This window comes from Triticum dicoccoides, chromosome 7B (assembly GCF_002162155.2).
Source record: "Triticum dicoccoides isolate Atlit2015 ecotype Zavitan chromosome 7B, WEW_v2.0, whole genome shotgun sequence".
Lineage (NCBI taxonomy): Eukaryota > Viridiplantae > Streptophyta > Magnoliopsida > Poales > Poaceae > Triticum > Triticum dicoccoides.
The window spans coordinates 689,957,884-689,968,711 of NC_041393.1; positions in this window are offsets into that span (position 1 = coordinate 689,957,884).

Consider the following 10,828-nt stretch of genomic DNA (forward strand, 5'->3'; position numbering starts at 1 on the left):
GCGACCGGCCGCCGTCCCGCTCGCTCCGGTCGCCGTCGTCGGTCGCCCGGCCGCCGCCCGTCCTCCGGCTTCCCCGAGCTCCGACCGCCGTCTCTGTCCTCTCCGGCCACTTCTCCGGTGTCGCCTCGGCTTCCGCGCCGAGCCGGATCCAGATCCACTAGGGTTGACTTTCTTCCTCCCCCGATTTTCGTCTAAGTCCTTATCTGTCATAAATTTTGTTGCATGTTCATCGCCCCACAACTTTGCACCCGTGGCTCCGTTTTGGGCGTGTAGCATAACGAATTGTTCGTCTGGAAGAGTACATCATTTCATCTTATTGCATCATTTTCATTTGAGCTCATCTTGATGCCCGAAATGCTGTTGTAAGAGTGCTTCATAATGTTAGTTTCAGATTCTTATCAGAACATGCACTTTTGTCATTTTTGCCACGATTGATGTGTGCCTCCAATGTACTTGATCCCTACATGTGAGTTGAACTATGCCATTTCTTCTTTGTAGAGGTCCTTGCCATGTATTTTTTTGATCAATGTGGTGACTAGCACAAGCATGCAAACTAGGCTTCGTGATATTGCTGATTTAGTCCCTGTTCTACGTTATTTTCATGCCATGTAAACATGATGCTACAGAGAGATCCATGCATAATTTGAGATACTTCAGTAAGGGTGTTTTGAACATATGGTTATGCTCTATCCATCCATGCCCCTGGTTGTAATTATGGAGTAGTCTAGCAAGTCATTTTCGTGCTCTACTTTTGCTTCAAAATGTTTCCTGCCAGATTGTTTACATGTTATTCAATTTTGGCAAGGTTGTTGTAGTTGATGGATGTATGCTTAGTTTATCATGATGGATGTATGCTTAGTTTATCATGAAATGCTCTGTAGATTGTTCTTTCCTGCCAGATTGTTCTTGCCATTTATAGCTTCTATGCCATGTCTTCTTGATGGATGTATGCTTAGTTTATCATGAAATGCTCTGTAGTGAGTGCATCGAGCTCATGAAGGTGCCTTCGTAATTCTGTCAATGCCATGCTTTGTTTGCTGAATCTGTTAACGAAACTTGCTATGTTCACGTGGGTGCCATCATATTTTCTGGTCCTTTTTGGCTTATGGTCAGTAAGGGACTTTTGATCTATGCTTTTAGTAGATTCATGCCATGTCTTGTTTTGCTATTATAAGTTCCTATAGCACGTTGATAACTTGCTCTGAACATCGCTTCGTGATGCTGTTTATGCCATGTCCAACCTGATATTTTTTGCACTTTCACCATGCTTGTTTGAACCTGTTATGATGTGATTTAGTCGTAGCTCAGTGTTCCTCTTTTGTTAAGCATCTCCTGTAGATCACTGCCATATGTTTTGTTTTTATGATGTGGTGCTGTAGCATAGTTTCTTGTTGCATGCTAAGTAGCATCGTGCTGTTAATCGCAGCTTTGTGCCATTCTTGTTTTGCTTGCCATTTGCAAACCGTGCATCCGAATCCGGTGATCTTTATATCGATTTCAACCGAAATCATCTCATCTTTCCAGCGGCATACTTGGTTTGCCAAGTTGATGCCCTTTTCATCCTTTTTCCTTCCGGAGCACGCATATGCATCTGTTGAGAACGCTTACGAGGATCAAGCCTTCGACAACTCTGAGAACCTTGCAGGCAAGATGACCATACCTTCGATATCACTTCTATCTTTGCTTTGCTAGTCGCCTGTTCTATCACTATGTTAGCTCTACCTGCCACTGTTTATCATGCCTCCCTATTGCCATGTCAAACCTCTAACCATCCTGTCCTAGCAAACCGTTGTTTGGCTATGTCACCGCTTTTGCTCAGCCCCTCTTATAGCGTTGCTAGTTGTAGGTGAAGATGAAGTTTGTTCCTAGTCGAAACATGGATATTTTGGGATATCACATTATCTCCTGTTTAATTAATGCACCTTATATACTTGGTAAAGGGTGGAAGGCTCGGCCTTATGCCTGGTGACTTGTTCCACTCTTGCCGCCCTAGTTTTCGTCATACCGGTGTTATGTTCCTTGATTTTGCGTTCCTTAGACGGTTGGGTGATTTATGGGACCCCCTTTACAGTTCGCTTTGAATAAAACTCCTCCAGCAAGGCCCAACCTTGGTTTTACCATTTGCCACCTAAGCCTTTTTCCCTTGGGTTTTCGCGAGCCCAAGGGTCATCTTTATTTTAACCCCCCCCCCCGGGCCAGTGCTCCTTCGAGTGTTGGTCCGAACTAGAGGCACTTGCAGCGCCACCTCGGGGAAACTTGAGGGTTGGTTCTAGTTGTACGTAGTGTTCATCCGGTGTGCCCTGAGAACGAGATATGTGCAGCTCCTATCAGGATTTGTCGGCACATCGGGCGGTCTTGCTGGTCTTGTTTTACCATTGTCGAAATGTTTTGCGAACCGGGATTCCGAGGCTGATCGGATCTTCCCGGGAGAAGGTATATCCTTCGTTGACCGTGAGAGCTTGTGATGGGCTAAGTTGGGACACCCCTGCAGGGTATATTATCTTTCGAAAGCCGTGCCCGCGGTTATGAGGCAGATGGGAATTTGTTAATGTCCGGTTGTAGATAACTTGACACTTGACTTCATTAAAATGCATCAACCGTGTGTGTAGCCGTGATGGTCTCTTCTCGGCGGAGTCCGGGAAGTGAACACGGTTTGAGTTATGCTTGACGTAAGTAGTTTCAGGATCACTTCTTGATCGCTTCTAGCTTCTCGACCGTTGGTTGCTTCTCTTCTCGCTCTCACTTGCATATGTTAGCCACCATATATGCTTAGTTCTTGCCGCAGCTCCACCATATTACCCCTTAACCTACCTATGAGCTTAAATAGTCTTGATCTCGTGGGTGTGAGATTGCTGAGTCCTCGTGACTCACAGATTCTACCAAAACTGATGCAGGTGCCGAGGATACCAGCGCAGATGGCGCAACTGAGCTGAAGTGGGAATTTGATGAGGTCCTTGGTCGTTACTATGTATCATATCCAGATGATCAGTAGAGGAGCCCAGTCGGGACGATCGGGGATCTAGCATCTGGGGTTGTCTTCTTTTCATTTGAATTTGACCGTAGCCGGTCTATGAGTGTATTTGAATGATGTATGATCTTATTATGTATTGTGAGAAGTGGCGATTGTAAGCCAACTCTCTTTATCCCATTCTTGTTCATTACATGGGATTGTGTGAAGATGACCCTTCTTGCGACAAAACCACCATGCGGTTATGCCTCTAAGTCGTGCTTCGACACGTGGGAGCTATAGCCGCATCGTGGATGTTACAGTATGCTTGGTTCAGCGGGGATGTGGTATTTTGCCGCACCACGAATAGGTATACGGTCTTCAACCCGAGGTTGTAAAGGCGGCTGGATCATAGCAGCATTTTTATTGCTGCCTTTCCTTGCTCTCTTCTGATGCTTCTTTGGTGGAAGGTCGTATACAGTAAGTTCAGGCTCCGGAGGCGGTAATTCAGGCACCGACTCATGACGCTCAAACCATGAGTACTCATACTGCTGAGCCATCAATCCTCCGTCATCAATGGCGCCAGTATTGGGATATTGTTCAGTGTCATCACCATCCTCATCCTCGTCTATGGCGGCGTCATCAGCGACTAATGGAGCCTCTTCCTCACCCAGTCCGCTATCACCCAGCACGACAGGCGATGCTAATTGAGTAGGTGGGGTGTTGATGTTCATACCTTGCGGAGGCTGCATGGTCGTGGCTGTGCTCCCGGTTGTCTCCAAACGTAGAAGACTATTTGGCCACAACAGGACCCACATCTTGCAATTGCCAAGCCACCGTGGGGTCACGTCATCATCTCCCCCTAGTACTGGAGGAACCAGATTCACGTGGTCCGGTTTGACACTGGCCACGGAAACCTTGAAGACGTCAGGGGGGATCGGCCGGTTGTGGAACAATTGTTCCTTCAGCTTCATTATCGTCGCCTTCCCCACGCCCACCTTCTAGCAGTTGATGTCATACAATATGGTGCTTGGTGCGTCAGCCTGCAAAGCCATGTCTGCGATGTGAGACATCCGAAAGGCAACGGTAACGGGAGATTATACATTTATTGAAGAGGGACGGTGTGACAGGTACCGTGAGGGCGCTGAGCTCAGCCAAAGATGAAGCACCGCCGAGCACGTCCTAGACGGAGAACGGGCTACTATGAGCAGGTGCGGGAGCCGGTGCAGGAGCAGGTGCTGGTGCAGGCGCAGGTGCTGGTGCAACTCTAGTCGAGCTGCTCCCGAAGAAGTCGGCAAGCGGAAAGTCCGCTGCATCTTTTTCTGGATTTCGCCTCCTCCAACCGACAATAGCCGGAACCAAGACTGTTAGCTCCCATTTTATGGCAGCTACCGCTGTTGCTACTGTCTTAGCTGAATTCTACTCAACTGCAATCTCAACCTTCTTGTCGATGCTTTCTTCAGTTAACCTCTGTCTTTCCTTTCTCTCCTCCGTGGTCTCACCGTAGTACTTTTTCCATGTGGAGCCGTCTCTGACATTGTGCACGCATCCGTACGACGGCCGAGTGTCCATCGGGAGTTGATTCAATATGTTCCACGCCCGGTTGAATCGGGTATCCAACTTGGGCCTCGCCAACGCCTCAGACGGAGAGTCGCTTTCGGCCGCAATCCTGTGCTGCTCTCTCCGCAAAAGGAACAAGAATCGTTTACAAATATGACTAAACATGCAGTCAAATTGATCAGAAACTAAAATTGCTAGCAGTCTCATGAACTCCATCATGACCGGGTCCGTCTCGAACACCTTCTTGACTAGGTCCCAACGGTACCGGGCCCTGAGGATGTCATACTCCTGCGGGACGGTGAACTCCGCCAAGGGGTCTGGAATGCCCAGACTTTCGCGTTTTGCGTCCTCCTTGGCCCATATGGACCTCTTCCCCGCGTATCCAAGGCTTCCGAGGTGGTGGCGCCCCATGTTCCTCTCTTGTAGCCCCTTCATGTACTTTGACTTTTTTAGCATCTTCGGCATCGCAAGCCGCTTGGAATAGTTGAAACTGCTCTTCCGTGATTGTCGTATTTTCCTTTACAATCTCGGGGTAGGTTTCCTTTTTGTCGATGGCGTGTTTCACCCTTAATTTCCAGGCGGCCAACGCGTTGCTAAACTTGGTCATAGCGCATTTGGTTATCTTCTTCATTGTCTGGTCTTTCTGTGGATCTTTATATTGGATTTCATCCCGGCCTGGGAACAAGAATATCTAGTGCAGCAGGGCTAGGAGGGAGTGCTTCCTAGCTGGCCTCTTCTTTAGTTTCTCATCAATGATGGTGGTGCACGCCCATACGATGCAGCCTATTTGATTGTCGTAGCAGGAGCGCGCTTCCACAGGCAGCTTTGGCTCAAAATTGCCGGCGTCCACCTCCGTGACCACTAATCTAGTTGCGAGGAGCTGGTTTGTGCATCAACATCTCCTCCTTGGTTTTGGTTATATCGCTTTGCAAGTCTCGGTGCCGGTCTCGGTGCTGGTCTCGGTGCTGGTCTTGGTGCCGGTCTGGGTCTCAACGCCAGTCTCGGTGCCGGTCTCGATGTCGATCTCTGACAAGACAGGTGGGCCCAGCAACAACAATCGTCGATCATTGGCAAGGCTCAAATATTCATCTGCCGCCAGGTAGACATCGTCGCAATCAACAGAACCCTATCCTTCATCATTGAGGGAGTCCTGGATTAGGGGGTATCCGTACAGCCGGACTATATACTTTGGCCGGTCTGTTGGACCATGAAGATACAAGACTCAAGACTTCGTCCTGTGTCCGGATGGGACTCTTCTTTGCGTGCAAGACAAGCTTGGCGATCCGGATATTAGATTTCCTTCTTTGTAACCAACTCTGTCTAAACCCTAGCCTCCTCCGGTGTCTATATAAACCGAAGGGTTTAGTCTATAGAGGGACGATCATAATCATCATAGGCTAGCTTCTACGGTTGAGCCTCTACGATCTCGTGGTAGATAACCTCTTGTAATACTCATATCATCAAGATCAATCAAGCAGGAAGTAGGCTTTTACCTCCATCGAGAGGGCCCAAACCTGGGTAAAACATCATGTCCCTTGCCTCCTATTACCATTAGCCTTAGACACACAGATCGGGACCCCCTACCTGAGATCCGCCGGTTTTGACACCGGCATTGGTGCTTTCATTGAGAGTTCCTATGTGTCGTCGCTGCAAGGCTCGATGGATCCTTCAATCATCGACAACAACGCGGTCCGGGTTGAGACTTTTCTCCCCGGACAGATCTTCGTGTTCGGCGGCTTCACACTACGGGCCAATTCGCTTGGCCATCTGGAGCAGATCAACAGCTACGCCCCCGGCCAGCAGGTCAAGTTCGGAAACTTGAACTACACGGCCAATATCCACGGAGACTTGATCTTTGACAAATTCGGGCCTACGCCAGGAGCGCTGAACAGTAACGACGAGCACGGCTTAGACCTGCTGTCAGACAATACTCGAAACATCGCACCTGCAGGAGCTCCGGACCTAAATCCGGGGCAGACTGCGTCGTCCAAGGACGGGTGGATGGACCCCGCCCCGGAGGCCACACACTCATCGGCGGTAAAGCCGAGCACGGACTTCACCCCCAAGGTAGCCTGTGTCTCCGGACCCCCGGACTGGTGTCTGGCTATAGGTCCTAGATCGCGCGCCCCGAGCCTGCCGATTCGGGTTGGGCTCCGGTAATGCAATTCACCGCCGCAGATATCTTCCAGCACTCGCCCCTCGGTGACATGCTGAATTAACTAAGGTCTCTCTCTTTGTCAGGAGACGCTTGGCCGAACTATGCCCGGCTTGAGGGGGAAGAAGGCGACGAAGAAATTCGTTCCCCACCCACCACCCACTTCATAGCCATTGTCGACGTTGTAACAGACATGCTTGACTTCGACTCCGATGACACCAATGGTATGGACGTTGGTGTAGGGGACGATTCTGAACAACCACCCACGGGGCACTGGACTGCCACCTCATCATATGATATATACATGGTGGACACGCCTAAGGAGGACGATGGCGACAAAACGGAGGATAAAACCCCCGGAAAAAAGCCAAAACGACGGCGCACACGCTGCTCTAAGTCCAGCCACCATAAAAACAGCGATAACAGCGCTAGAAAGATCGACACCCCAGTCAACTCCGAAGGCAACAACAACCATATGGACCCAGCGATGGAGTAGGATGAACCAGGTCACGCCAAACACAGCCCGGAGCAGACACCCGATCATAGTGATCCCGAGGGCCGAACTCATCAAACTACCCCGGGACAGGAGCACAGCCCAGACGACAACACATTAATCATCCCGGAAACACGTTTGGAACAAGATAACCTCCATAGAAGGCTTATGGCCACCAAGAGAATTCTAATGAAGCAGAAGCAAAGGCTCAAGGCCGCACAGGAAACGCTCAATCGCAGATGGAACAAACTGCTAGACACTAAAGAAAAACACGGCGACGATCGCCACACAAAGAGCAATCCAAAGCGAAAACTGCTGCCAGAATTCGATGATGAGGCCGTTCCATCGAAGAACAATACGGCCACCAGGCCGGACCAACCACTTCATGACCGCAATAGAGCAGCTACTGACGCCGCACACGATTTACGTGAGCTCCTGGATAAAAAGGCCGGCACGACCAAGTCCATCTATGGATCTAGAGGACACGCTCCGGTGCAGGATTACGGTCACCAATATGATCAGACTGATCGAGTACCAGTTCGGAATCATCACCGGACACAACAACAATCGACAGCGCTCCACAACATGTCCAGATACAGAGGGGCCGCTCACCCTCTGTGCTTCACCGAAGAGGTACTGGACCACGAATTTCCACAGGGTTTCAAACCCGTGAACATAGAGGCATATGACAGAACGATAGACCCTGGGGTCTGGATTGAGGATTTTATCCTTCACATCCACATGGCTCGTGGGGACGACCTCCATGCCATTAAATACCTTCCCCTCAAGTTGAAGGGACAACTCGGCACTGGTTGAAAAGCCTCCCTGAAAACTCAATCGGAAGTTGGGAGGAACTTGAGGATGCTTTCAGGGCCAATTTTCAAGGGACCTATGTCCGACCTATGGACGCGGATGATTTAAGTCACATAATTCAACAGCCCGGAGAGTCCGCCCGCAAGCTTTGGAACAGATTCCTCACTAAGAAGAATCAAATTGTCGATTGTCCAGATGTCGAAGCCCTAGCGGCCTTCAAGCACAGTATCTGGGACGAGTGGCTCGCCAGACACCTCGGGCAATAAAAGCCGAGGATGATGGCAGGCTTAACAAGCCTTATGACCTGCTTTTGCGCGGGTGAAGACAGCTGGTTGGCCCGTAGATGCTCCAGCGACCCAAGTACATCCAAAATCAGGGATGGAAATGGGAAGCCACGACGCAATAAAAACAAACGTCGAAACAAGGAAGAAAGTCCGGACAACACAACGGTCAACGCCGGATTCAGGGGCTCTCAACCCGGTCAACAAAAGAATCCACTTAAAGGCAGCAAAGAGGGATCGTCTGGCCTGCACAAAGTCCTGGACAGATTGTGCCAAATTCATGGCACCCCCAAAAAACCTACGAACCACACTCACAGAGAATGCTGGGTCTTTAAGCAGGCCGGCAAATTAAATGCCGAACACAAGGGAAGGGAAACACCAAGTGAAGACGAGGATGAGCCTCGGCAGCCGAACACTGGGGGACAGAAAAAATTCCCACCAGAGGTAAAAACAGTAAACATGATCCACACGGCTCACACACCCAAGAGAAGGCACAAACGCGCGCTGAGGGACGCATACACTATAGAGCCCGTCACACCCAAACTTAACCACTGGTCGGCCCGCCCGATCACCTTCGATCACACGGACTACCCGACTAGTATGCGGCATGGAGGATCAGCTGCCTTGGTGCTCGACCCAATAATCGACGGATACCATCTCACTCGCGTCCTCATGGACGGTGGCAGTAGTCTCAATCTAATATACCAGGACACTGTCCGCAGGATGGGGATAGACCCATCCAGAATCAGCCAAAGTAACACCACCTTTGAAGGGGTGATACCAGGCGTTGAGGCCCACTACAGGGGCTCCCTCGTACTAGAGGTGACATTCGGTTCCCCAGACAACTACACAAGCGAAGAACTACTCTTCACCATCGCCCCCCTCCAAAGTGGGTATCATGCGTTGCTTGGGAGAACGGCCCTCGCCCGCTTCAACGCAGTACCGCACTATGCCTACCTTAAACTCAAGATGCCCGGTCCATGTGGCATCATCATCGTCAACGGAAATACAAAGAGTTCCTTACGTGCGGAAGAGTACGCGACGGCTCCAGCGGCCGGACACTAAACGACCTCTAATATCAGAACGCATGATCGGTCGTTAAGACGACGGACACGGTTAGACGAGTCCGACAGCCTAGATAAACCTGAGCTGGGTGCTACACATGTAATCCCATAGAGGAAACCGGGGGCTTCAAATATTCAATAAAGCCCACCTTTTGGCTTGACCTTATTAACAGGCCAATGTCTTACACTTCTACTATTCATCGATAATAGTCAACTCTTCGCACGCTTACATCATACTCTTCTACATGAGGTTTCCTTTTTACAGACATCATTCGTGCGATACCCTCCCAGGACATGGCACAACAGAGAGAAAGGCGCAGACGTGCAGCAGGGCCCCGCTCAAAGCTTTCTCTTTAGATTAAGCCCCTGTGTAAACCTTCTTTATTGTCTCTTGTTGCTTACATATCTCATGGGTACTACACCCACAGGGGATACTGCCGTTATTGGCATTTCGCCACGACAGACTAATGCACGTACCTGGAAATACAGGGTTCATAATAAAGGGCGTTCCTCAGCCCAGTATATGTTATAAAGTCCGAATACCTTTGGGAGTGTTCGGCGTCGCGAGTTTTGCCTTGTATGCATCAGCTCCGAATCATGTCTTTGGTCAAATGTTGGGTTTGCCAGGCTCCTGGGTTTGCCGCCTTACGGTCCTTTCTTATCGGCTAAGGCGGCCAAAGGAGAACTACTGTGGTTGTGCCCTGGTTATTCCGGACGAGCACCTCAGTAGAGAAATCCGAAAACTGACTGTCATGATATAGCGAGAGACTGTTCAACCACTCAAAGACTTAGCAGAATCTTTAGGATTCCTCCGCATTAATGAAGGACCGTTTCCCGGTCATGTACACACGCGTCCGTATTCGGATGCACGCAAAAGTACCAGGGGCTACATAGTAGCCCCACCATCAAACTCCTATGGCTAAGTGAAAGTGTTAAAGCTATATAGTCCGGTTGCCTAGTTCGACGTGCGATCACCTCCTTAATGGACCAAGACGTTAGATCAAGTGTGATTATGCATATTTTCGCGAAAACCCCCGCATTATATGCGTGGGGGATGAAGCCAATGACTGCTAACTTTCAAAATTGCATATATACATAAAGTGGCCGCACAGGAGGCACAATAACACTTTCGGGTGAAAAGTATAAACATAGCCTCCATAATTAAAATAACATTGTTTTTACAATGAAATGATTTGTCACTCGAACATGACATTCTTCGAGCACTGAGCCTCTATTAAGCGAGCGACTTCTGCTACCTACTCCAAGTAGTGCTCGACCGGATCCTGGCGTCCCGCCGGATTGTGGGTCACAATGATGGTGGCCTCCATATCTGTCCAATATGCTTTAACGCGGGCAAGAGCCATCCGTGCAGCCTCTATGCACGCCGACCTCTTCATGGCATTGATCCGCGATACGGCATTGATCCGCGATACGGCACCAAGTAACTGTCCGGCTTAGGCCCCTTCGGCCATAGATGGTCTATTATAGACCGCTTTGCAAGACCGGACAGCCTAT